We start from the raw sequence: 27,304 nt of genomic DNA, 5'->3' as shown, positions 1-27,304 counted from the left end.
GTTATGTGACTCAGTACCATACTTGGTCACTTAACAAGCCTTAGTGCTCGTAATTAAAGCCAGTCCTTTTCCAGACTGTTGCTGTGTGAGTGCTGTCTCAGTCAGTGAAATCATAAACATCGGTACCACCCTAAACAAACATACTTGCACGGGCACGGTAACCCCCTGAAGTAACCACCGGTTTTGGAAATGGGAAATCAAGGGTGTTCCTCTTACGGCATCTTGGTCTAGTCTGATTTGCAAAATGCTGAACACTCCGAACTGCGGTTGAAGTCACTAGGAGCCTCCTGACAATCAGATTAGTGCAGTACGTCATCTGCGTTTTGGAAGGTCTGCAGCGCAGGGAGTTTGGGATGGGTTTCAGGCAAGCCAAAGGGATTCTGTACCGAGCAGCGTCGGGTCTGCAGTGCTTTAGGAATGCAGTGGGGTTGCAGTTCCCAAAGTGCAAAATCCGCCTGGCACTTCCAGGACACCACACTTCTCCCCGTCGGAGGCTATTCAAAGCAAGCCAGCCAATACTTAAGCCATTGATGGCAATAGTTTACCGAAATAAATACTGACCTACATACAACTACTAATACTAATACTAACCTAAATATGATAAACCCAACCCTTGTCCCTTTTTTCCCGTGCTGGAACGTACTATACTTCTGGATGGGCTTCACTTTGATCTCTCCAGGGGAAACCTCAGCCTCCCATTTCATTGCAAAATGAGCCTTCAGGAGGACTTAGCAATGCGGGTTTTGCAATAGAAGCCCAGCCTGAACCACCAAGGCCTGACAAAAGGCGCTGTGTCAGGGATTAGAAGATGGAAAAGAAAAGTGATTCAGAATGAACATGAGAAAAACCTTTCCAGAACTTCAACTCAACCAGTTCTGAAGAGTTTATAAGAACTACCCATTTACCGAGAGTAAATCTGTGGAAGGTATCTGCACACCTCCGCTCTCCTGTCTCTCACCAGGGGAAAAAACCAAAGTGAAGTTACAGTAGAAAGCAATTAGATAATGCTCATTTCTAATTGCTGCTGGCAGTGAAGTCTTATTGTGCTTGAATTTCTGTGAGACAAGTTTTATTTGCTGAAGCTCAGCCAACACCACACAAACCTTCAATACCTCTTCCCCAAAAGGCTGTGATTTCAGTGCAATGTTGAGTATTTATGTGAAATAATCAGCCACGGGGCCCCCAGGGAGCGAGGGGAGCTTGCAGGTGGGGAAGGGGCGTGGAGGGTGGGTGCCCTGCCCCACACCGGGAGCGACTGCTGCAAATACAGTCCTCTTCTCAGATGTGGGCTGGCTGTGGACTCCTGAGCTCAGTTTGGCAGAGTTTTAATCCCACCGGAATTGCAGGGGGCTGAAATCAGCCTGCTAATACCAGCAGGGGTTGGAGGTGGAGGAAGGATCCAAAAAACCAGCCAAGCCTGAGCTTGAGAGTGGAGAAGCGCATCCAGCTTTTTCCAGGAAAATCAATAGATTTGGACACCTAAATAAGGCAAGGAGTGCGTTTTCTCCTCCAGTACCTTCTTAGAAAGCCTCCCCCAGCTGCGTAGTGTCCTTGCAATCCCCCGTGTTCGAGGGACGCTGCAGGGACACATCCGGCGCAGCAGCAGGTTTGTGCCCCAGGCTTTGCACCCTCCTGGGCCACGGCTCTGCACCGCTGAGCTCGGCGTGGGCACGTGGCCAGCACCTGCAGACGGATGATAGCCGGAGCAAGAGGAACAAAGCCAAGCTATTCAGTCTAAATACTTTTTGCAAATTTGGAATAGCAGAGTGGTTTCATACCAGACTAGCAATGTGTATCGCGGGGCTATGCGTTTTGAGCCAGAGCTGGGAATCCTGAAGCAACACTTACTGTTGACAAGCTCAGCCCCTCACTTTGCTATCTCGTTCTTTCACTTTAAAGTAGTGCGAATAAACTTACAGCACAAATCTGTTGAAAAAGATGAAGAGAGTAGCTGGTCAGGGTCCCAGTTTTGTCTGCTTTTCTGCAAACCGCAAGGGATTTTTCCTTTCCAGCTAATCTGGTTAGATGCAGGAATATCATACGATTGTTTTTCCAGGGCTTTGACATAAGCACTCATTTCTTTCTACCATTAAACCAACAAAAATGAAACTAATTATCCAAAAAAAGGCATATTTTGCTTGCTCTTTGGTCATCTGGTGTAGGGCTAAAGTAACATAGGAAGCAGGAAGCGCCTGTGAAAACGGGACGAGTGACAGGCCGACGCAGCGTTGCTGCGTGCTGTATCTTTGCATGCTTATCTGTTACCTTCACACATCTCGTGGGGCAACAGCCGCCCTGCACAGAAGCGTTCCCCTCCTCCCTTCAGCTCTCCAAGCATGACGGAGCGGTTGGACCGACGGCGCGGTGCTGTGATTTCACGCTCTTCGTTGTGTCTCCCGTTGGCTAACGCCCAAGCACGGCAAATCACGTCATTTCCGTGGCATTTGCACCGACGAGCCGCGGGGTTGCCCTGACCCAGGTGAGCGCCCACTGACTTCAGCCCGAGGCTGCCGGAGGGACTCGAGGGCTGGCTCTGCCGGGCACTAGATGATTTGGGGAATGTCATAAACAGAAGGACACAGTTATGTGAACTCCTCTTCTCCCTCCTCAGCTTAACTACATTCCTGACTCTAAAGTAGTCTCTTGCTTTAAAAGCAGAAGGAACTGCGATGTCAGGAGATAAGTATGTTTGGGTATTTTGCAGATCCTGGGACAGGCAGTTTGCTCACAGCAGCCCTCAGTTACTTAAGTGAACTTTTACTAAATACACACATGCAGCTCAGAATCAGATCCAGCTGTAAATTTGGCTCATAAAATGAGTCTGGAAATGTTTGGTTATTGGGAGAACACAGAGGCTTGGAGACAGGTGTCTTGTGAAGCCATTCTTCAGTCAACATTAATGCAAATCCCGAGTATATGCTGCTCTTCGGCATAAAGATCTGCCTGGAGGGATGCCAGTAATGACGTCTTGATGAAAAGCAAGTGCCTGCCCTCCTTGTATGAGCTCCGAAATCTGCAGTGCTCTCATCTGGAAATCCCAGCCCCACATGTCAGGAACTGTAGCTGCGGAGCAGACCCTAATCAGACGTGTTGTACTCAGGTTGTTCAGCTGTCACTCGGGGAATCCAGAAAACTCGCAGCAATGACCTTTCTCTGGTTTGCCTGGGATAATCGGATATCTGGCATGACTGACGTTAGCGACTGCAGAAAGTTAAAAAATAAAGGCATCAGCTACTGTGTTATTGCGGTATTCTCGCAGACTGAACAAGCGGTTCATGTCGGGGTGGGCAGCACAGGCTGCTGTGTGTGTTAATTATTCATAATATATAATTATTATATAATTAATTGAAACGCTGAAGAACCATTTCTGGTTTAGATTTACATTCCATCAGTAAGTGCTACAGAGGGTAAAACAGAATAATTCAGCACTTGGCTTCCACTATCATTTAAAGATTTAGTAATGACTGACAACTTTAAGACTGTATGCAACACGTGGAGCCTGTTGCTCTGTTTGTTAGCTTTTCTCTTCATATTTTTAAGTACTTTCAGCAATCTGCAATAGGATACCAGTTGCCAGCTGAGAAGGTGCAAAGAGCTGATGAAATGCACCAGTTGCAATGCTTTTCCTTTAACATTTTCTCCTATTGAAGGAGGACTTGATGGATTAGCCAGGTAAATAGGCGTTGCTGTGCACTTAGGTAAATTCCGCTCAGTACATTGAATTTGAGCCTCAGATAAACACGTGTGCTCAGTTACTTCCTTGAAAAAGACATCCAGGTAAAGATGATGTATTCTGTGCTGTAGGCTTGGGGACCTTTTCTGCTGAGCACACTGTGATTTCTAATACTCCAATCTTCCCAGATTTATGGAGAGAATTAAAGATAAAGGAAGATAAGAGTATACCACTCACTGGAAGTGCTCTTTCGGAGTCCGTGGAGCTGAGGTGTTGGTGAGTCAAAATACAATGATTGCATGCACTCTGTAGGGTTTTTGTGCAAAAGACCTTGTTTTTCTTCAACTGCTTTTTCATTTGTCCTTCCTTTTTCAGTTTTCATCCTATGGCAGAACCTGTTTTTATGTCTTTTTTACTTAGACTGCAAAATGACTGGGACTCTAAAAAGAAAAAGGAATACAGAATTTTTCTACTGCTTTTAAGGGGGTGCATGAGCACACTGGAAGCAGAGTAGTGCAGAACTGGGACTGACGTCAGTTTTGTGTTTGGTTTAAATTCTAGAAAGCCAATGCACAGCATTTCTTGTAGCCTTTTTGCACGTGTGCTTGCCAAAGAGTAAGATAGCTTGTTGAGACTTGCTTTATGCTTCCTCATAGATTTTCAGTATAACTGACGAAAAAATAAAACCTTTCTAATGTGTCTTCTGTTGGGGGGTTGAATCTGCTTTTGCCTCTGTTTTTCTTCCTTCCATTCACCCAGAGGCCCTCTGTTTCCATGCACAAGCTGGCTGTGCTGCATGGGTGCACACGGTGCGTCAGGTCCTTCTCCTGGAGACCTACTGGTCAAGGGAAACAGAATTAAATCAGAGCCATGGCATGTGTCTTTGCTGGTTGGCACTCCTTCTGTCTCCTCTTCATATCTATGTGGTTCATTTAACCCCACTTTTTTCTTGTTGTGATCGCTCTTGTGTGTCGTTAAGAAGTACCCTCTGGATCTCCCTTAAAAGTCTTCTTTTCTCCTCATGTCATACCTGTGTTTGCGGGTTACCAGCGAGAGGGTGTGTTCATGCTCCATCACCCCGAGACCAAACAGCCGCACTGAGGGGCCAGAGCTCCTCGGTGCATCCTACCACGCTGTGGATATTACCATGCGTTTCGGTATCGCAGCGGTGTCTTAGCAATACGGGCAGGAGCCAGGGCCATGGTGCGTCTAAAATTGGATCATGCCCCACCTGCCTATTTTTAGTGGCTGAGCTCATTCTGATAGTGGCTGATATTTTAATTTTGTTAAGTACCAAACTGCCAATTGCTGTTTTTCTACCTGGTTGCTCTATTCACATGAAGAGAGACGGGTGAAAACTAAGCAGGTCGAGGTTGGGTACGTGCGGAAGTGACAATTTACAGGTGTGGTGTCACGGACAAAGTCAGCGTGACAGGGACGGACGCTTGAGGTTTCCTTAGTCCAAACAGACTGTTAACCAAACCCTAGCTCTCCGCTTGCCTGGTGCATGTGGTTGCTCGCTGCTGTCCTAGCACGGAGAGTCTCTGTTCAAAGCCACGGGGAAAAGCTCCGTTTTAATTAGCTACAGAGCTATGTTTTAAACAACAAAATTGGCTCAGAAGTGTGCTGTGAAATAGCAGTATCAGCTAGACTGGGCTGGGTTTGAAGTTTGTTTATAGGGGCTGGCCACGCTGCCACCAGGATAGCACCGTCCTTGCTGTTAAGCTTTATGGCTGAGGCATGGGCAGGTCTGGGGACTGCGCTTGCAGGAAGTGCTTGCCACGCGTGGGGTGGTGAGGAGCAAAGTCTGCAAGCTGCCTCCAGCTCAGCACGCTCTCCTCTGCTCTGGAGCACTGAATACACTCGTGAGTGAGTCATCCCTTGGACCTACATGAAATCAGAAACCAGGTCCATTGGGGAAATACGGACAGAACAAAAAATCATGGCAACCTACTGGATTTCTGTCCCCAAAAAGATGGAGGGGAAAAAGATTTTCTTACATATTAGGACAGTCGTTAGATTCTAACAGGAAAACTTGGAAAATTACAACAGAGAAGATAAAAAGGAAAACAAAGTAAAAACAGCTGCATTATTAGTCGCTGTGGGAAGAAGTGCGTCTCAGTAGCATTGTATGCGAATTTGTAGCACTTAAAATCACAAACAACAACTATCTTGTCTGCATGCAACAGTCTTGTCTGACCGCCTCTCTACCAGATGTGGTTGCAGTTTGCCCGGATATTTGTAGGTTTTTAAGCATGAAGGCCAGAATAAACTATAATGATCATCTGGTCCGACATGCGGCGTATGAGAAGCTGTAGGATTTATATTCTCCTTGAACAAGGGTAGCCCTTGGAAGGAAAAAAAATCCAGTCCTTAATAAAGGTATTTTTAATTATGAGGATTCTACTTCACCTCCTGATGAACTGTTTCACTGGATGGATTTATTGCAAATCCAGTTTTGCTTAATTTCAGATTCTGACACTCACGTCCTGTCATAACAACATCCTGGGAGGACTGAGGTGACTTCCAAGAAAACATTTTCAGTTCACAAGAATAACTCTCCAATAGTATAAACAACGAGCCAAGGAACCAGCAAAGTAGCATATTGTGAAAGTATGCAAAGAAGCTGATTCAGGTGATAATTGAAAAATAAAATGATGAGCTAATTTGGAGCATTCTAATAGTGGGAGGGAAAGATGCCAGAGTTTAAATGAAAATATTCAGAGACACTGAACTAATCCTGCCAGTAGCTATAGGCACATGTGAGCCCAAAAAGGAGTTTTTACGTGTGTATCTGGAATGGATGCAACAAGCTCTAAGCAAAATGGGAACACAGGAGAATACAGAGAAAAATACACCAGTTTTTCAAAAATAAGTACGCCTATACAAAGAGAAGATGTGTGTGTTATAGAGAGAGAGATTTGGGAGTGCTTTGTGTATATGGGATCATATGTAGTGAGACCACCAAATAAAAGAAAATGGGCTTTCCTAAAGCTAATAGGCAGGAGAAACTCTAAAGAAACAGTATGTATCACTGTGCAAGAAGCAAACAGTGGCTCAGAGGACTGGATTTTTGCATATATTAATTAAAACAGAGGGAAAAAAAGAAATTAAAAGGGAAGGCTTGGAGCAGCACCAGATCCAGAGGCACGTGAGCAAGGCGGACTCTGCGGATACGCGGGGTCCCTGAGGGTTTCTCACCCCTACGCTGACATAAGTGGTGTGTAAGCCAAACGAAGCCTATTTATAATTATACAATGAACAGCGTACTCCTATCTCCCATTCAAAACCTACTTTACAATTAAGACATTAGGAAAAAACAGGCAGGAATTTCAACTCAAAACCCATTGTTTTTAATTTAAGGAAGTGCTTAAAGAATGCTAAAGTGAGCAGTTAAGTAAGCATTAAGTAAGCTGCAGTAAGGCTAGAGATACAGAACGGGTGACATGATTCACAGAGCAGACACGCAGGCAGAACAAAAATATGTCCAGCACAGATAACGAACTTTTATTAAAACCGAAGGAAATAACATATACAGTGGTTTTAGCTGCAACCTGCCCGTCTCGCCCTGAAATGAGTGAAAGGCTTGCTGCAGGGTGGCAGGCCCCTTACCGATCGGACTGCTCAGTCATCAGACGAGCCGGATCGTGACCAAAACCACCAGCCAGCGGCCCATTTAGCGAGAAGGGTGTTGGCAATTTTTTGCCCGAAGCGGGGAGGGAGGAGAGGGGAGCAGCAGGAAGCGGCCCGGCTCCCACGGCAGCCTTGGGAAGGAAGCGCGTCCCCAGACAAGTGCCCAGGGGCGCCGTGAGAAAGCAAGGAGCCTCGAGGAGATATGGAGGCGGAAGGGCTAGCTGCTACGTCGAAGTTGTTTGTTGTGAAGAAATAAAACTGGTGACTGGAGAAAGAGGAACCAGGCGGCTGGGGTGCCAGCGGCGGGAGCGGTCCGTGCCCGGGCGCCCGCGGCGGGAGTGCAGTAAGTACTCTGGAGACGGGGAAAATTGCTGCAAGGCCAGTGGAGAAGGAAGCCCAGGTGCTTCCGCCCCGGGGGCTGACTAAGTGCTGTGGTGGTGGCAGTGTGGGTTGGGGAGCTCAGACATGGCCCCCGGAGGGGCTCTGTGGCCCCACGCCCGCTGAGGAGTTGGTTTGGGTTTGAGAAGCGCTAAAGCGGTGTCCGGGCTGTGCAGCGAGGACAGGCGCTTCCAGGAAAGGCACGCTCAGGACGCGGCTGGGCCGGCTTGGGACCTCAGGTCTGCCAGAAGAGGCTCGATGCCGGCGGCGGGATGCGCTGAGCAGACTCCCTGGTACGAGCACGAGAGCCGTGGCCGGCTACTGTGCTCCTGGAAGGGGCAGGAATACAAATATAAAAGGGAAGAGGCATCAGGTGAAGTTGAGATGGGCTGTGGAGCTGCACGGGGCATCTGCTGCTCTCTTGTGGGCCTTGGCTCAAGGAGAGCATCATGATGCCCGCAGCTGGAGACTAACTCAGCAGTAGTTTCCCCTCCTTTGGAGAAGTTTGCAGGCTCCTATCAGATACACGTGCCACTCGGAGGCCCCCGAGGGCCGTCCCACGGAGGCCACCCGAGGGGTGGCCGTCCCACATGGCCTGTGGCCTGGCTCGGCCGCGGCGCGGGCAGCTCCCGCGAAGGGGCAGATGTGCAAAAGCCCTCCGCTGTCAGGAACTAAAGATCTTCCAGAACTACGGTGAGATCATCTATTTCCTTGAGGAAAATCCTGCATCTCAAAGCATGCTGCACAGAGGTGGTTTAGCATATATATTTTTTTTAAATAGGTGTTTTTCCCGCAAGGCGACAATAGGGAAAGGCCTCTGAAGCCTGTGGCTCAGTGACCAGGATAGTTATGGTGCAGGCTGACTCGCAGGAACAGATTATTGACATTGCCAGAAAAAAACGGTGCATACTAATGCCGGTCACAGGATAGACTCATCCCTTTCAGTGCCTCGCTGCTGGGAAATGCACATTAGGAGTTCATACAAGACGAAGGCTTTCTCTCAGGATTTTGAACGGTTGTTCTTAGTTATCGACAAACTCAAAGTTGGCAAAATGGACTCTTCTCTCTTTTCTGAAATCATAATAAGTATAAATGTACTATGATAAAGAGTCAAAGGAATGTAACAATTTGTTACATGAGCAAACTCGTGTGATTGTGTTCTCAGGCAGCAGTGACGAAGGGATGCTGCAGTGAATGCCTTGCAGCAACAGACCTTGAATAGAGCGAGGAAATTAGATCCTGTTTCTGGAGGGGGAGAGGGAGGGAGGTTTGTGAATGAAGAACTAATCGGAAAGGTGCTGCTTCTTGCCTCTTTTTATGCTCAAATATCAATATGGGGAATTAGAGTGGAAGCTGCAGCTGGAGAGGGCACTAGGGGTCACCACCGTCTTATCTATGTCATCTGGATTTAATTCTAAAGTAGGGTAAATAACATGATAGAAGCCAAAGCCAGGCTATTCTAATTTTTTGTGGGCTGGACAGTTTGCACATCCATTCTTTTTTTTTTTTGGTTTGTTTGTTTTTTCTTCCCTGCCCGCCTGCCTTCTGTCTCTCCTTCCCTTAAAACAAACCATACCACTCTCTGTAGGATGCAGCTGGGGGGATGCTGTAGAAGCAGGGTAGCTCCCTCAAAATGCCCTCTGTGCAGATCCCATTTATTTAGAGCAAAGGTTAGGCAAATCGCAAACACGAAGCAAGTCACACAGAATCACATAACAGCCTTGGCATGTATCTGCAAGTACTGCAGAGCAAACCGATTGCTGTAATGAATAGCACCCTTGTAGTCACTAGAACAACTCCTGATACGTTTTGCTCTGCCTGGCCACTAATCCCATGTCTGCGAATCTTTCTCTTCTCCTTTTTCCCCAACTAGGTAAGCAGCCCTGACTTCTCTTAAAGCTAGTATCTGCTTTAAAAGGAGGATTGGGTGTCTGCGTTGTGAAGAGGACCTGAAATCCTCTTCTTTGGGACCTTTTTTGACCTCAGGTCTAGGAAGTAGCCTTTGGTATGGGCTGAATATGTTGTCTGGTTTTTGAAATAGTGCAGTTTAAAAGTGGTGTGCAAGGTGTCTAGGGAGAAAGAGGTTTCCCCCTCCTCCCTGCCCCCAAGGCAGGTCATTTGTCTAGAGGCAAATAGACAAGTTTTCTAGCACACAAGCCCTGAAGAAGAAGCTGTACCCCTGGCAGCCTGCCTTTTTTTCAGCCACAGTAGTTGATCTTCTAAAACACAGCTTCCCCCTTCTCCTCGGAGGGACGTTAAACTGTGGAAGTTCCTGCTGTGTGATGTTACAGATGATGAAAGTTCATGCAACCTCAAGAGCTGACTGGGCAAATTAATGAATGAAATAGCCGTCAGGGCAATTCAAGTGTAAAGATAACACTTCTGATTTGGAAAGACCCTTATCTGCAAACTGCTGGAGACAGGGAGAGTCCCAGAGAGGTTTCACCATAGCCATGCCTTGTTCCTATACTCTTTCCAAAGCATCTGTTACAAGCCGGTTGTTGGGATGGCACCCTGGGATTAGATGGATGTTCAGTCTAACCTGATGTATCTACTCTTATAGTCTCCTGCATATGTTCTTAGGTCACTACAGCGATGATAAAACTACCTGGAGGGTGTTACTGTAAAGACTGTTTCCAGAGCAGCTTGCAGGCAAATCCAGACCTGTAGACTAAGCTATGCTCAGGGCTAGTGTAAGCTCAGGAAACGTGTCTACACTGCAATTTTTGCTGCTGGCTGTAGCCAGCTAAAGGCCTGGCTATCAGCTGCATGTTAGCTATAGCAGCGAGAGCAAGCTCAGTGTGAACTCAGGTATGTGTGCTGCAGTCGCGCTGTGATGCAAAGGTGGGGGAGTTCTCTGGCTCCTTATTTTAGGATTTTATGTAACTCCCAGCTTACATAAGCCTTTGTTAACAAAATGGGTGGAGCGTATCTCGCTTAGATTCATCGCTAAAGAAACACTCATTACTTAACTCTTACCGAAGTGCTCACTACGTACTTAAAATAAATTAGTTATTTCCTTTCTCGTTATCATTAATAACGTCCCTAGTAGACAAGCGGTTATGGACTGATGATAAAATGTGTAATTCACCTATTTAACGAACTACATGTAAGAACACATGTAAAGGCAGTGCTGTTGAAGTGGACAAGGGAGAAACTGGGCAAATGGCAAACCCTGGTCCCTCATGTTGTCACCGGTCCATGCCCTGCTTTCCTGTATCTCCCTCCTGGCAGGAGGGAGCTCAGGGTGCTGTGGAGGGGGAGGAAGAAGCCTCTCTTGCCAGCTGTCCCGCATTGCTAGCAGAGACCCCAGCCTTTGCAGCAGCCAGGTATCTCCTGGGTGCCAGTTCCTGGCATGGTTTGAATTCTCGGCAGGGCTGTGGGGGAGTGGAGCTGCTGAGCTACCTGCGGGGCTGAGATCCGGGGCCCAAAGCTGCTTAGGACCCCAGGCAAGTTGTGCTGGCCCCTCTGGATAGCTAACTACCTTTCCAGATGTGGGCTTCAGTTCTCCAGCGGCTAAAGGCAGGTCCTATCTCACTATGCAGGAATGGCAAGGCACTAGATGTTGTCGGATGCCCAGATTCTGTGGTGGAGGGGACCATGTAAATTGTTTTAAGATGAACTTGTTAATCTCACTCAAACCCAGCGTTCATATTACTGTATGGCTTTAAGTAGAAAAATAATGTGTGTGTGTCAGCTTAATACCACATGGAGGAAGGAGAAAGTGTAAATGGTCTCCGAACACTGCGCTTCATGTAGCTTGAGGTGTTTGTCATTCCTTTCAGTTTTGCGAATTGCTGCAAAAAGGCTCCTGTTTCTCTCTCTCTTTTTTTTTTTTTGCTTTTGTACACTGTCATACAGCCTTGCCTCTGCCCCTCCGTGTCTGCCCCGACGGGCCGCCTCCGCAGCGCAGCTGCTGTGCAGGTGCAGGGCAGCAGCCACACGATGGCATCCAGGTATTGGAAGAATGATGTGCAAGGGAGGAAGCTGGTAGCACTTCTCTTTCGCCTGCCCTACATCCGAGTTAGCAACACAAGAATGCCGCCAGAAGTAAGCCCGCAGCAATGAGTACAATTTCCATCCCCTGGGCCTCTTAAGGGGTGACACAGAGCGGAGATGTGCTGCTGCAGGAAAGATTCAGCCAGAAATGGCATCTGATATTTTCTTCCATCCTTTTTTTTTTCAGTTTCATTCCACCTCCCCTTCTTTCTGCCCCCTAAAAAATCAGTGAGAGCTTTATTTTTGTTTCCATGGGAATTCTGTGAGAGGGGGAGAGTGGGAAAAAAAACCTGAAATATTCTGGCCAAAACCAGTGTTGTTTGAATTCTGAAAAGCCACCAGGCAGTCTCATAGGAACCGCAGGCCAGGGATCTCGTTCTCCCTTTGCTGTCCTGGAGGAGGCCCAGTGGCTGGATTGCATCTTTCAGGCTGTGTGATGGAGAGGCGGAACAGTGCCAGGAATGGCAAATCGGAGCTGAGCGGATATGACTACAAATCCCATAAGGCACAGTGTGCAAATCGGACTGTCATGTTGAAGAGCTTTTGGCCAAAGCTTCCTTCCCCACCCCTTCCTCCGAAGTTAGGAGCAGAATTGCTTTTCTTCTTGAAGGGCAGGGGAATTAGTTAGCAGTCTGTTTGGGTGGGTTTTTTTTTTTAACTTTTGCAATATCATTCTTATGGAGAAAACCAATAAAAGTCAGCTCTAGTTTTTTAGGATGGCTCGATGACGGTTTGTTGCCCCTAGTTCGGATGGGCTGCTCCAGCCTCGGAAGCATCCCTAGTGGCTCTGCTCAGCCGCTCTTTGCCCTCCAAGCCCTCGGGCACCCAGTGCGGGGTGCCGCCAGCTTTCACTGCGGTCGCCCTGTGCACAAAGCAGTGGGGATCCCGTCCTGCTCTCCTTGGACGTCGCGGTGGTTTTGGCTTTTCCTCTGCATGCCGCGTTGGCACCGGTTCAGGCACTTTCTCTTTGCACTGTTCTGAAACAGCCACAGAAAAACATATTTTTAGCTCCTAGTTCCTAGTGAGGTGTATGCCCAGGGACACAGGGCACAACCCTGCTGTCCGGAAGAGCTGCAAAATCATCGTATGCCTATTTTAAATGGGAAGGATAAACGATCATCTGAGAACCTAGCGAAGGAGTGGTGGATACACCCCTGCTTGCAGGCAGGGCTGGCTCCCTCTGTAAGCGGTACGGCTTAAGCAGAGCTTGGGGTGGGATGCAGAAGGGGGAGGCGAGGCGGGGCGTCCCGGGCTGCGCCGGAGGTTGGCCTCCCGCCACGCGGCACTGCGTGGTGTCGGTGACAGCCGTCATCTCGCTGCCAGGCGCTGCGGCCCGTTCCTCCCTCCCCTGGCGCTCCGCAAGCTCCTTCCGCAAAAGGCACCCAGATGGGGGGAGAAAATTATGCTTTCTGGTTTCCTTATGATGTACAGCTGCCTTCTTCCTCATTTCACTATTTTCACATCAAAAGTCAAACTGTGTATATCGGTGTGCACAGAGGCACTAATAATGTGCAGATCTTGCTGATCAGGAAGGCTGAGCAGTTAGGCTGGATTTTTAAATGGAGCTGTGAGGCCCTTTTTGTTTAATGCCTGTTTAATCAAGGCTGAGGCTCCAAAGAAGTCATGTGTGTTAGGAGAGTCATTAACCCATGAGCTGACTGGCGAGACCTCGCAAAGACTTCCCCAGCCCAACCTTCCCCAGGGCTCCAGACCTCAGCAAAGCGAGGATAAACCACAAGTCCCTCATGTATACAAGTGACCTCTGCTTCCCCTCGGCTTTTCTCCCCCAGCCTCTGTTGCTTTGCGGAGGAACCCAGTGTCTCTTCCATGGGCCCGTGCTTGGTGCCAACAAGCATCTGTGCATCTAAAGGTGAAAAATAAGGAGGAAAAAGATCTTTCAGGTTGTTTTTAAAAGTGAAGGACAGGCAGAAACATGTACAACCCAAGTAACCGAGGTGTTTTTTGCCGTCTTTGATACTTCATGTAAACAAGGATGAGTCAGTTGCTGTAAAGTTTCAACTAAAGTGCATTTAGATCACATCTATGTTCACTGAGTCAGACTAATCCCAGTCATGACTCCACTGAGATCGCTGATGAATTTGGTCCTTGGTTCTTTCTGCTTTAGCTGCCTTTGCCCAGTGACAATCCTATGCAAAATCCTCCCTCACTTGCTTCTCTCCGGAGACTCAGTTATAACAGTGCAAGACCCTACAACTTGATACGCTTGATAGCTTCTAGATGCAAGTTTGTAAACAGGTCCCTGAGTTGCAGATGATAATAGTAAATACTCTGTGCTTGTGTGGTAATATCAAGTTTAAATAAAATCTCAGAAGCTCTTCTTAAGCATCCGTTGATCAGCTTCATACCATTCCTATGAGGAAGCTAATGTTTCACATGTGGAGACTGAGTTTAAAAAACTTTCCAACTAATTGATATCAGAGCCAGGACTAGGTCCCCCTTCTTTCGGTTCCCAGAGCCTCCGCTTAAACCAGAACTCCACCATAGCAGATAGCAGGTAAATTTGCAGGAAATGACACTGCCTCGTCTGAAAACCGTTCCCTCCTGGGCTCTGATCCTTTGGCAATACTGATTTTGCCCTAGAGTGGAAGGCTAGATGGCTCTTGCAGGTGCAAGAAAATGGTTTGAGAGGCCTGAAGTTTATGGTTCGCTCGTGCATGCTCTCGCTCTCTCTCTGGGGCCATAGTTTGGTTTGCACTTTTTCCCAGTGTTGGCTGTGACTTGAGCAGCCCTTGTCTGCCCCTCAGCTGGTCTATCGGCCCCTCTCCTGTCCCACAGTTGTTTGTGATGCCAAGCGGTGAGCAGTTTTGCATAAGAGGTCCTTATTTAGAAAAAGAAAAAAAAAATCATTTCTTTTCACCCTCAGCTGGATAACTGGGTTTATTGTGCAGCAGTACAAGCTCTTAGCTGGCCTGAAAAAGCTGTACTGCCAAATGTCTCTAGATACCTTGTATATCCCCACTTTTAGGCAACTCATTAGACATGACTCTGAAAAATTTTAAGGAGAGAAGAGAAAGAGGAAAAAAAAAAAAAGGCAGCCAAAAATGATTCCTAATATTCATACCTTGGTTTTACAGAATACAGCACCACTGATCCAAATGTGACTGCCATGTAGTGCATTCCTTGCACCAGGTTCTCACATTAAATAAGTAAACTTTGCACTATCCTGTAACAAAGGTAAGTGTTCCCCAAAAAGGTGAAGACAGCTTCTGAGATCAGGTGGGAACAGAACAAAAAATTCTGACCTTGCTGGTTCTGTTGTCACTAGGCAACACTGTGTTTTTCAGAGCTCAAGATATTTTAAAAGGCATGTGCCAGGTATCCACTTGATGAATTGCATATGAGACAAGGAAGGTTATGGAAAGGTAACAAATCCTTGATGGATATGGATACTCCCCTTCTATCTTCTGTCAGAACAGCGTAATTATGGATGGAGAATATGCTTTGTTCTGATGCTTGGTAGAGGGAAATGTGATACATAGATGCCAAAATACTTACTGAAAGTGTTTGTTTGCTGCTGCTGCTGCTGGTCTAGTCCTACTCACAATGTCTGCCAAAATAAACCTAATGTAAGAGGAGAGAAATTAATTATGCATTAACTGAACTAAGGTTTATGCATTTGCAAAGATTTGCTAGAATTCAGCTAGCAATTTGTATACATCAAAAACACCAAAATAAATGCTGGGCTAGGTGGAGAGACCTGGGTGGGCAGGGGGCTTGTATGAGGAGAGCTGTTTGTGTTTAGGATGTCCCTTCTCCACACCCATGTGCGTGGAGAGCTGAACTGTGATGGAGAAGGCCCCTCTAAGCAGAGAGTCCCCGTCCTCCCATCCAAGGAAGCTGTGAGGTTATCCGTGGGGAATTGCTGAGGACAGTGCAGCCAGGAGATCTCGCTGGTTGGGGGCTGGCTGCTCCCTGAAGGGTTCTCCCCACACCGTCCTTCTGCTGTTTCCCCGCCAAAAGCAGCGTGTCGGCACCAGCATGAAATCCCTTGACCCCACACCCAGAGCTTTGCAGTGTGGGGTACTATGTCTTTCTTTAAGTATGGCTTTGCAGGCTCTTTGGAGTGGAAGAGGCGATGTAGCAGTATAAGGTGACTTTGCATATACCTCCCTATTCTTTGCTGCAAAGTTTTCCTCCCTGCTTTTCTCTATTGCTTTGTTCTCTTTTTTGACGCATAGTATTAGAAATGTGTGTGCTGATTTTTTCCTAGCTTAACATAGAGATCACTGGTGAGCCACCCTGACTCATAGCTTTCCATAGGTGCTGAGTTTAGAAATGTTTGAGGTAAATACTGTGAACTGAGGGAGGACATGTTGGAACTCCATTGGGAACCCAACTGAGATTTCTGAATTTGAGATATATATTTATTACTGTGAAGCACATCACCCTCACTGTTTTTAGTAAGCCATTGATAAACCGAGTCAGAGTAAACCCACTTTAAATGAGCTGAGCAAATGTGGTGTAGGTGTGCCTATAAATAGAACAGATACTGCTGGCCCAGACTGACATTTTGGTACAAAATGTGGAGATGCTTTAATATTGCATTGCCAGAACAGAGGTAGCGTCCGTCTCTGGCAGTAGTGACCACAGTTGGATTATTTATCTTGTGTAGGTTTGAGGACCACAATTCAGCTCCTTGCTACATTAAAAAAAAAAAAACAAACAAACAAAGAAGTCTTCCTTTAAGGAAGAAAAATACCATAACAACTATACTGAAATCTTGTCACGGAGGCAGAAGTGTGAACACTGAACTCTCTGGGAAAAAAACACCACAACGTCCCCTGTACAACAGCAGCGATGGAAGCTGTAGTGCTGCAGACAGGTTTCAGGCACTTTACCAGCATGCCAACATGCAGACTATGTTTTAGCTGTTTAATGTATGGAGGATTTTTTGCTTCTCTGCTTGTCAGTTCAGTGCTTCCATAAGCACAAAAATTCTCTCTCTTGGTAAGAAATCTGCTTCTTTGCATATTAAAAAGGTCTCTGAGACAGAGTATTGGAAGTAACGTTAAAAAATGCAGCATTTGCAGATGAACGCTACCCAGATACAAACAATACGTGACCATAATTATTAGGTTGTCTTATGCTAAAAATAACATTGCATGTATATTTAATTCATTGTTAATTTGCACTGACTTTTCATTTGTTTCCCTAAGCAAATGTAATTGTTTCTTGGCTGCGGTAGGGGAAAACTGACTCTTCCCATTTAAAGTAATTGGACTTCTATGAGAAGAGTACAAAAAGGGAGAAATTGTTCTCTCTGTGAGAGCTGCATTTGGTTTTACGAGTGCGGAGCAAATCAGTTTGAGTCCCTGTATTTGCAGTGATGTGAAGTTGAAATTAAAAAGCAGACTTTGTCCTCAGTGTTAATTTCTTGATTTTGCTCTAATATGAAGTTCCCACTATAAAAATGTGCCAGAAATCGTTAGTTCCCTGTGTCCTTTCTTTCCACCCTTCCTGCCACTATCCCAGTATTCTGCTTAACATACGGGGAGGGGTTTTCACTTAATTAGCAATGCTCATAGGCTGAAGTGCCCCTGTGGGTTGGGTCATACTTCATTTTGCCTTTGGGGAGCCTGCCTGAATACTTGAACCGAAGCACTTAGCAAGACACAGCTTTTCCTGTGTGTACAGATTGTTTCTGTGTTCTTTTTCCTCATAGTAGCGGAGTCCTGGATAGTGACTTCATAGGACGATAGATTTCTTATTTTAAAAGCACCATGAGGCATCCACTTCCACGGGGGCAGAAGGTTAGTAAAGAAAGATTTGAAGTTATTCACTGTTTTCCAAATGTTTTGTTTCAGTGTGTTTGTCAAGCTAACATGGAGCAGCTGATTCAGTAATGCTGCCAGATCACTGATTTTTGCCTGCAGAGGAGAGGACAGAGAAAGTGGGCAGCTGATTTTTTAATAGTTTCAGAAAGAAAAGGGATGTTACTTAAATGTATGGCATTTTATTTACTGGCTGGGCTCTTTTTGTGGCTGTGTCAAGGCTGGGAAGCAAACTTTGCTAATGGAAGGTGTTTATCAGGCTTATAGTACGTACTTAGAGTGGCATATGAATTTTTCACACTTTGAAGTTGATAACTTTGTATTTGGTAATGCTGATCAGCCTTATCCTATGCTGAAATTAGAAAGGGGTCTGTGAAGGTTCTGGAGCTGGAAATTCAGAGCAGATAGTCCTGCATTTTGCTGTGAACTTCAGCATTTCTTGTTCACTGAATTGCATGCACCTGGTGTGTCTTCAAAGATGATGAAATTGGTATCTCTGCCCTGTCTCTTTTAGCAGCTGCTGTTTCAGAACATTGGAAAAACCTGAGAATTTCCCAACACACACTCACATAACCAGTTCTGCTGTGCTGCAGGCTTGATTTCTTGGAGTGAAAGCCTCTCCTGCCTTTTCTTATTTTTCTTTATTTGCTGTGATGTTCTTTCTCAGTATGGGAGGTTGGTCCTGAAAATCTTGCGTTCAAAAACACTAGGTATACCTGGGTCCAAACTGGGCGATTATTCAAGCTAGCGCAGTTCTGTTGACTTTGGGAGCGTTTTGTCTGTTTGATCAGGATTGAAATGGACTCTCTATGCAGTAAAGACAATGTGTATTATACGTTCAGGTCTACATGGTCTCCAAATTCAGCCCTTAAGTAAGTCTGTGCAATGTCTCTGAAGTCGTTAGGATTATGTGGATGTTTTGGAGAGACTACTTTTCCTTATCTTTTAGTAGCTTAGTATTGGGTCGGTGACGCTCTGTTAATTTGATGTTAGTTTTGAAGAGCAAAAATAACAATGGGACGTAACTGCAAAGCTAGTACTTCCATGACCATGGAAAATGATGAACTTTGTTTTCATATGGCTTTATGTTTCTTAGCTGTTCGTTTTTGCCCTTTGGGGGTATGTGCACTGTGTTTTAAGCTTCTTTAATTGCTCAAGAATTCATGTTTTCCTTTCCATGCTCTCTCTGGTATTAGATAGTGTGAGCTCATGCTGTACGTTCTCAGGTAATCAGAGAACTTAATTTCTCCCCACTGATTGTCCCTTTTCATGATGCCTCCAGGAATGTTAGCCTTGTGAGTATGCTCTTGTGGCCATCTCCTACCCAAATTTGGCAGAAGTTAAGAAGCTTCCAGTATAAGTACTCGGACAGAATTCTATATCTTGGGTGTAAGGTCACCATTCCCCTGCTTCAGTTTGTCATCAGTCTTTAGCACATTTATTCTGAATATATGGAAAGCCCCTTCTGCTCAGGGTAAGTGTTACGTGTGAGATGCTTGGAGCTCCCCAAGATGGGACAGGATCACTACCCAGTTCAGAGCATGCCCTGGCTGCAGTGTTGTCCCAGGGGACCGGCACAGGCGTTTGAGCACCTGTGTGGGGAAGGTGTTCGTGCAGGCAGCTCCACCTGTGCAGTTGTTCTGACCCTTTCCACACCTGCCTGTGTGATTAAAAGGGAGGCTTACCATGGTCCTCTTGTTCTAAGACACCACAAAGCCTTTAAAATTGATTGCTTGTGGTGGGGAAGCATGCCTGTCCTTCAGTGGTGTTGTGGGAGTGAACCACAGGAGAACCACTGGCATTTGGGTAACTTGCCTGAACTGTCACAACATCTTCATGGCTTATCTGTGCCCAGGGCTTGAGCAGGAGGTAGAGCTGCACCTGAGCTCTGCCTTCACCTCCAGCTAGGAAAGCAAACCCCGAGCTGAAGCAGCTCCAAAGCTAGGTCAAAGATTCCTGGCTGCATGGCAGTATGGGTTGAAATTTATCAAAATCAAATTGGAAAAAAAAAAACTCCAAAAAAAATTTTCTGAAAAGATCGAATGCAAAATATATGGAAATTCCCATGGACTTTAGTTCAGCGTTTGGGCAGAATTCATCGATAGCTAGGTAGGAATATTAATTGAAGTTTATCAAGAGAGGCATATCTGTTTAAATTTTTGCCAGGAATTAACTTTTCTGCTTGCAGAAGATCAAAGGGTCTCACTTAAATACCTGCTTGTGCATTTGATTTTTGTCCAGATACTGAAGTTCCTCATTTTCAGGATCCTTAGAAATTGGTGTTGTGGCTCTAATGTTTCTGGAAGAGACGCAACAGATTGACTTCTATTGAGGTTGTGGCACTCTTTCTGTTTCGAGAAGCTCAAGCTCCTACCATAAACATCACTCTTGCCCTAACAAGGGAAGCAGGAAGCTTCTTGAAGTGAAGGAAGAGTTGGCTGGGATCAGAACTGTAAATTATTTAAACTGCTTACTTACACAGATATGAAATTGTAAGCTGTAGGTAATCTTGTGAAATTATTCCTTCCTGAAGCAGCCTGAAAATCACATGCCTCAACTAGAAGTTTTTGCTAGTTCTCTTAATAGTAGCAGAATGAAAAGGCTTGTGTCAACTTGACATTGTTAACCAATATAATTTATGAAGTGCTCTTTAGACTTCAGGTGTGCCTGCATTAAAGAAAAGATCTTATATTTCACAGGGCGTCTGTTCTCTTCTGGCAGTGGTTTGAAAAATGTTTTCCTTGATGAGACAAGCAGATATGTGCAGTTGTTACGCTTTTATCAGTTAGTTGTGAATCGAACTCTTAAGAGAGTTATCCCTTCTCTGGAAACCAATTGAAAGCAAGTTATCAAATCTTCAGGAAAAAAATGTCATGGAAATACACACACTGCCAGTTTTGCCACAGTTTTTATTCCAATGAAATAAAATCATAAAATAGATATCAGTCATTAATGTTCATACAGGTTGCTAAATACATCTTTTTTGGTATGTCCATTAGGTAGGCATACAGAAAAAGCTCATTTTCAAAACTAGTGAAAGCCCCAGAGTCTAGCAGCAGCTTCATATGCCATGTTAATAGAAGTTCTCCTGTATGCTTTTGTTGCAAACAGGTGGGTTTTTGGCTTCAAAATAGCTGTACCGATGTGACATTTAGTCTTTCAAAGCACAAACAGTTTGTGAGTGGGAATGAGCGTTGTACAGTGGATCTAAATCTGTGTATAATACAACTAAGCAAGCAATATGTTTCCTTCGGGGTGTTTATTTGCTGGGCTCTCTAGTGTCAGCAAGTGACTGGTCTTGGCCAACGCTGCTGCGGTGGGAGGAGGAGAGGAGTGACTACTTCACACCTTTTCCCCCTTTTGTTTTGCTGGTAATTATTTTTAACTTGCTCTCACATGTCCTGTACTGTGGAGACTCTCCTGGAGGGACTGAAAATGATTTGGTCATGGGCGTCTGTGAGATGAAAATCGCTGTTTGGTGGTTCTTTGTTCCTCTCCCTGTAAGGAAAGCTTGGCCGGGTTTTCTTTTGCCCGCAGAGGTGGCGATTTTGGCCCCATTCGGGTGCCGCGGGGTCGGTGAGGGCAGGCGCGCCGGCCTGGCTTGCGCCCTGCTGCGAGACCCCCAGCCAGCCGAGGGAAATAACCGTTGGGCTGTGTCATGTCAGCATCGCCTTCTCCTTTATTTATTTTTTATTTTTCATCAAGAGAGACCTAACCTGCCGCTCACCTGCGGGGATTGCTAGGCCTCTCCTGGGTGCCTGCTGGCCCCTCGTGTCCTTGTGCCAGCGGTGGGGGAGGAAAGCTGTGCCTCCGGCTGCTCCTTCCAGAACCTTCTCTGAGCGCTGCCCCTGCCCACCTCAGCCGCCCGCACGAGGGGGAGGCGGGGAGCGTCCTTCTCCCACCCCTCGCGTCAGGGCTGGGGGAAGCAGCACCCCCGGGCGCAGGTTAGCCGCGTCCTGACCCGGCGGGTTGGTGCATGAAGGGACCGGCTGGTCGGGCAGCAGCTGGTGACGGGGAGATGGTGCAACGGCCGCCTCGGCCGCTTCGCACGTCCCGCGTCCCCGCCGCCCACGCTCTGTTGTGGCGTTTATTGCTTTCTAGATCATTAAAGCAGATAAACAACGCAAACTGGCGGTTGTATAATCGCGGCCCCAGCTCGGTTTTCATTTGTCAGACAACTCGCCCGCCCGCGAGCTGCTGGGAGGCTGGCTGATCGCCGGGGGAGCCATCTGGCAGCACCGGAGCCGGGAGAAGCGTGCTGGCCACCGAGGCGTTGCGCGTGTTCCTGCTCCCACGTGGGAGAGCAGAAAGCCCCACAACAATCTGTGAACGTGCGAGCGCAGCCTAGTTTTAGGTACTTTGCGCTCTTGAAGGCAGGAGAAAAGTCTGTGCTTCTCCGGAAGAAGATGAGTCTTGCCTCTGAGAGCAAAAACTTTTTATGCGATGACAACTCTGCCTTGTACAAGCCTGGACGGAATCCAGCGTGAGGCAGAACTTGCTAAAAAACAGGTTAGAAAGAGGAAAAGGTTAGAAAGAGGAAAAGGAATAACTAAGAAAATGGCATACTGCTGCTCTTGCTGAGACAGCAAACGTCCTGTGATGGGCCGTTACGGCAGTGGATGCGGAAGGAGAGTGCAGCCAGGTTTTACGGCCAAAAGGAAGTGCAGGACTTTAGTGTTGAGATAACCACCTCAAGACAGTGATCTAATCATACGAATATGCCAAGAAAGCTCTGTTTGAGAGTGGGGCTGAACATGGTTATCAAGGTTCACGATCTGATGGTTGGGAGCGGTGTCGATAACCCAACAGCTCGTCTCTCTGGTGCATGTTTGCCGTGCAGTGCTGGCATCCAGGTGGCCGGTCCTTAGCAGTTTCTGGAGGTGCACAGTTCACACCTTTCTGCTTTTCTGTGGATCGTGTTTCTGCAACCGTTTTCCCTTGAGTTAGCCACCTTGATGTCAATTCCTGATGAAGAAAAGATGTGTCTTGTTCTTGCTCTGGGGGCACAGTGTTGACTGTATTGAGCTGTGTCAAATAAAACCCGTGCTTTGTCTCTCCGAGGATTTTGCAGCAGAGTACTGATTTGCATTAGTCACCTTAGTGTGATAATATTATCTCTTCCTTCTCCACACCTTCTTCTGGCATAGAAGAGAAGGCATAGACATAAAATAAGAAACAGTCCTCTGCCCTGAGGAATTTGCTGTCTAAATAGACAGTTTTAGGGAGAAAGAATGTAAGAGAAAGGCAGTATGAATAGTGGTGGGGTGGATGTTTTGCAGAAGTGGAGGAGCATCCTTCCATTTCACATTCTGCGCGAGCTGGGTTTTGATATGGGCAGCATCTAAAAGAGGAGGTGCAGATCTGAGAGCAGACCTGACAGCTGGAGGAGATGAAAAACCTCTCCACTATTTCCACACTCACTCAACAGAAAAAGACATTTTCCTCTGGAAATGGAGTCTTCCTTGCACTATATGGGCAACAGTGAATATTTATGGAAATTGGGAGTTATTCTTCTGATTCTTTACCTCCCTTGGTAGAAGAATGGAAGTGTAATTTCCTTGATTGCATTTTCCCAGATCAATTTGTGAGAGGACCTAAGTGCTGTCTGTTATATTTTCATTTATGCTAGTGCAAAGTGAGTGTGAGTGCTTTTTGGTCAAATAAGATAAACCTGTGGATAAAGCTTCTCTCATGCTTTCTCTGGCATTCCCCAAGTGACTATTCCAAGTGCAGATGAGTGATCCAGCCTGGTGGTATTCACAACGGGGAGGTTACTGGATTGCTGTTTACAGTTTGAATCCCAGCATCAGGGGAGAAGGTGGTCTGGACACAGTGGGGCTGCTTTTCTCTCAGACAAGCATTACAGTCCAAAGGAACAAAAGGCAGTATCAGAAAGACAATATCCCACAGATCAGCCCTCTGACGTCCTTTGTCCAAGTCTGTGCAAGTGGGTGATTCATATGCAGTTGTTGTTTCTGGTTATCTTATCATGTAGGAGCTTGCTTTTTTTGTGCTTCTCATGTTGAGGACCATGTGAACGACATGCCTCAGGACTTCCCAGTACCTCTGGCTAGGAGTGTTGCTAATGTATAATGGATGATATATCACAAAGCGGCTTCCCAGACACTTCCCCCAGATGTCTGGCTGGTAAAATGGATGGGTTGGTTTTAATAGGAAGTGCTTGTTTCTTGTTTTTCCTGTGTCTTTTTAGTCCGTGTCTTTGTCCCCCATCCAGAATCAAGCCCAGTCTTGAATGCGTGTGATTGATTGTGTCCTCTTTCGAATTAGAGGCACCGTGCAGCAGAAACTCCTATCACTGTGTTGGGCTGCCTCTCGATTAGAGCCTCCAGGGATTCCCACAGTAGAAATAAACCCAGAAGAGTAATTAATTGTGAAGTTCCAACACTAAGTGACCTGTGGTATTACGTCCATGACAGTACATTGTAACTGTACTATACAGTAACTGTCTAAAGGCAGCCTGTTTTTTTTTTTTTTTTTTTAAAAAAAGCAAGTGTTCACTTTCAAACAATCCTTGTCTAAATGTGATACAGGAAAGGTAAAATAAATGGGTGTCTTGCATCTGCGATGTCTCTTTTTTACTCAGAGTTGAAGCAAAACGCAGTTACATGGTGCCGTTGGCACTTTCTCGTGAAGAATGCAAAATATGCCTTGTTAAGTGCTTTCTTGAGTCTGCAGTGAGAAATACCCCCATCAGTTTCCCAATAAATTCAACCTCTGTATCCGTTAAGGTTAAAGGACTGTTGAAACAATTTGAAGAGAATGGAGTGCATTGTGTGTTCTTTTCAAGACAGAAATATTTTGGTCTCTTACCTCCTTTTTTTATATGTCTGTTATTGTAGTTCCTATGTTCTGACGTGTATTTTCCATTACAGAGGTTTCCTGTAAACTTTTTTCCCCCCTTAAAAATCAGTGTATGACAGTATGGAAGTCAGGAGTTGGCAAAAGGGTCCCACCCAGCTTTAGGTCTTCCCAGTAAAGAATAATAGATGAGTCATGGCCAGTTTGAAATATCTGTGGTTAGGCCTTAACCCACAGAACTCTGGCAGCAATTATGGCAATTTAAGCTGTTTTGTTCACTGGGAGAAAGAACCAGCAAGATGCAAACTGCTGTGTCTGAGCCCTTTCAGATTTTTTTCTTTCCTAAGCTGTAGCTTTTCTTTCTGCCAAGCAGTCTTTTTGTTTGTGGAAACCCTTCTGAGCAGTATTTGTGGCTTTGCAAATCTTTGGGACATCTCTTTTGCCCTGTGAACTCAGTCTTATGCTTACCTTCTGGGATTTTCTCAAGCCAACTCTGAACTCTGTTTTTCTTGTAAACTAGCTTTCAAACCTTTTGTTTCAGCTGGCTAGGGATAATGTATTGTACACAGCTGTAGTAGTCTAGGGAGGGAAAATGCAGTTATTCGTAGCCCTTTATATCTGATCCCTTTATATCCATGTATGGAACAGTTAATGAAGCAGGAGCAGTTCCAGGTGGAAAAAGGAAGTCCAGAGTTTACATTTGGTCTTGTCACTGATTGCTACTCACCCTGGTTGAGGATAAGCAGCTGGTTTTGAAAATGCAAAACAGGAACACACATGTACCCACCTATTGTTTCCTCTGACGCATCTTGCTGTAGGTTGAGTAAGGTGCCTTACTGTAATACATGTGCGCGGCGCTGGATGTCCTGGGGCTCGAAGTCCATGCCGAGGCTGTTGAGTGCTATAGCTGTAGGGAGAAACTAAAGAATGAAAGTCAGCTTAAATCGGTGACTTCAAATTACTGTGGAACTTATTAGCCTGAACGTGTGAAGCTTATTTAAAAGCATTGCTCAAAAAAGCCTCTGGTGGGAATTTCAGTACGGAAAGGCGGTAAGTTGATGCTCAGAGCCAGGAGTGCAGGAAGCGTACCTGGGTGACATGGAGCTGCTGTGGCTGTCCCATGCTGCGGGGTTTGGGGTGCTGGGCCAGTCGCTCCAGCCTGTCCTGCTGACTTGGCACTGGTGCCCACAGGGCTGGTCACGGAGTCCGCTTTAGGCAAGGGGGTGAGAGGCCCTGGCTGAGGAGTTTATGGAAACGCAGGAGAGGTGAGGCAGAGGAGCTGTGAGGGGAGAGGTGCCCTTGTCTGGGGGGTGGAAGGATGCAGTCTCCTGAAGGTGCTGTCTCTCCTCCAGGGAACTCCACTGGTGTCCTAAACCTGATGTTCGTGGCATGTGTTGGTTTTACAGTACACGAATAAATCCCTGTCATACAGCACATGCAACCAACAGCTTTGTGGATGCTAATTTTTAAGTATGTGATGTGGCAAGGTTGTTTCACGCCACCTCGAAGCATCCGATGCCACCGTGTACTTGTTCTGTACAAACCCCTTGGGACTGTTCCAAACCACGTGTCGCAGCTGTCGGTGCTGTGCGTGGATCCCAACCACGCTGTCAGGTGTTTGGGGGCTTTCTTGAAGAGGGACAAAAGCAGCAACAAATGCTGTGATGGACAAAATGGGGTGGATGGTAACCATGTGGTGGTTGTCCCTGAAGCTGGCAGCCGCTGTGGTTGCCAGCGGTACCCTGGCCTTGGAGTACTGTGCCGGGATGCGCTCCTGGGAGCAGAGCTTGTTCATTAACTCATGGGGCAGAGAAGGGAGCTGAACTTGGCTGCTCATATGGGAAGTGCTCCGAAACCTGCATTTGCTGCAGTGGTATGTTTCTTCTCCATCTTGGCCTTCTGTGCATCTATGCACACGCTGACTCTTTTTTCCCAATGAAAATTATTTGAGGAATTTGATTAAAAATGGGAAAAAAAAGATTCAAGACAACAGAAACTGCATTGTTTTTAAAGTAATAATGTGTTAGTAAAAAACACCTGGTCTTCATCTCCTGCTATGACTTGTTTCCTTGATGGCCACAGAAATTTCTTGTCTGATTACTTTGAGCAAATTATTTAAGGGTTAAAAAAAAGTTTGTTCCTTCATGTATTTATGTGATTGTGATTTCAACAGCAGTATGGAAAGTGAAGAATAATGTCCCCACTTAATGGAAACTTGACAGTAACCAGAACAGTTGGAGCTAAAAGTGAATAATGCAGCCAGAGGACTGTAACCTCTTAGCAGGGTACCTGCCTTCTCTGCCTTTATGTGGAGAAACAGCTGCTGAGAGCGAGCAAGCAAGCATCTGTGTAGGGAGGTAGGAATGAGCAGGCAGGGTTGGGAAATGATGGCTGAGATATCCTGTTGCATTAGCCTATGTATAAATCATACCGAGATGCAAGGGTTGCAGGAAACTGTATGATACCTAGTCCTAAATTCTGCCCCAAGCACAGGCTGACACAGCCTTGCTGAAGTTCACAGCATTGCCTGCTGTTATGCTTGGGTTTAGCTTGGCCCGTGAGAGTTATGAAGTTCTGTAAACGTTCTCATTTATCAGCTATGACCTAAACCCATCTGATGCCGTTGGTTTGAAGTGCCAGATTGCATTCCAGGGCTCTTGCTCAGCCCATAGTTAGTGAAATTCCGTGCGGAAATATGATTTGGCAGGTGGTGATCTCTGGGAGTGCACATGGCATATAGACGTCCCAGAATAGCATTGAGTGACGTACAGTACATCAGCCATGCAGACATATACATCTAGATAATGAAAATATGTCCTGTATTTATATGACATGTTCAACTATATATAAGAGTGGCAGAAATGCTTACCATTCCAAATGCAGCGCGGCGGTCTGTGCCACCTCTGGTTACTGTGCTGATAACCTCTTCCGGAGTCCTTTGCGTTGTCGAATTGCCCTGCAAACTCTTCAGTTTCAGGATTTCTCTCAAACTTCTAGGGCTTCTGGCCTC

General features: G+C 46.2%; 1 protein-coding gene across 3 annotated transcripts in view; it reads left to right on the top strand.

Annotated features, from left to right (window-relative positions):
- The first annotated feature begins 3,795 nt into the window (after window positions 1-3,795).
- PLD1 (phospholipase D1) overlaps window positions 3,796-27,304 on the top strand; it is an 89,382-nt gene continuing 65,873 nt past the window's right edge. For 2 of the 3 annotated variants that reach the window (XM_026105677.2, XM_026105674.2), the window contains exon 1: window positions 17,257-17,454. The gene's annotated coding sequence lies outside the window, so the exon portion shown is untranslated. Of the gene's footprint in view, window positions 3,950-17,256; window positions 17,455-27,304 lie in introns of those variants that run through there. The other variant, XM_026105675.2, reaches the window with a different exon arrangement.

Source organism: Dromaius novaehollandiae, chromosome 9, assembly GCF_036370855.1.
Source record: "Dromaius novaehollandiae isolate bDroNov1 chromosome 9, bDroNov1.hap1, whole genome shotgun sequence".
NCBI lineage: Eukaryota > Metazoa > Chordata > Aves > Casuariiformes > Dromaiidae > Dromaius > Dromaius novaehollandiae.
This window is presented reverse-complemented; position numbering and strand designations above follow the sequence as displayed.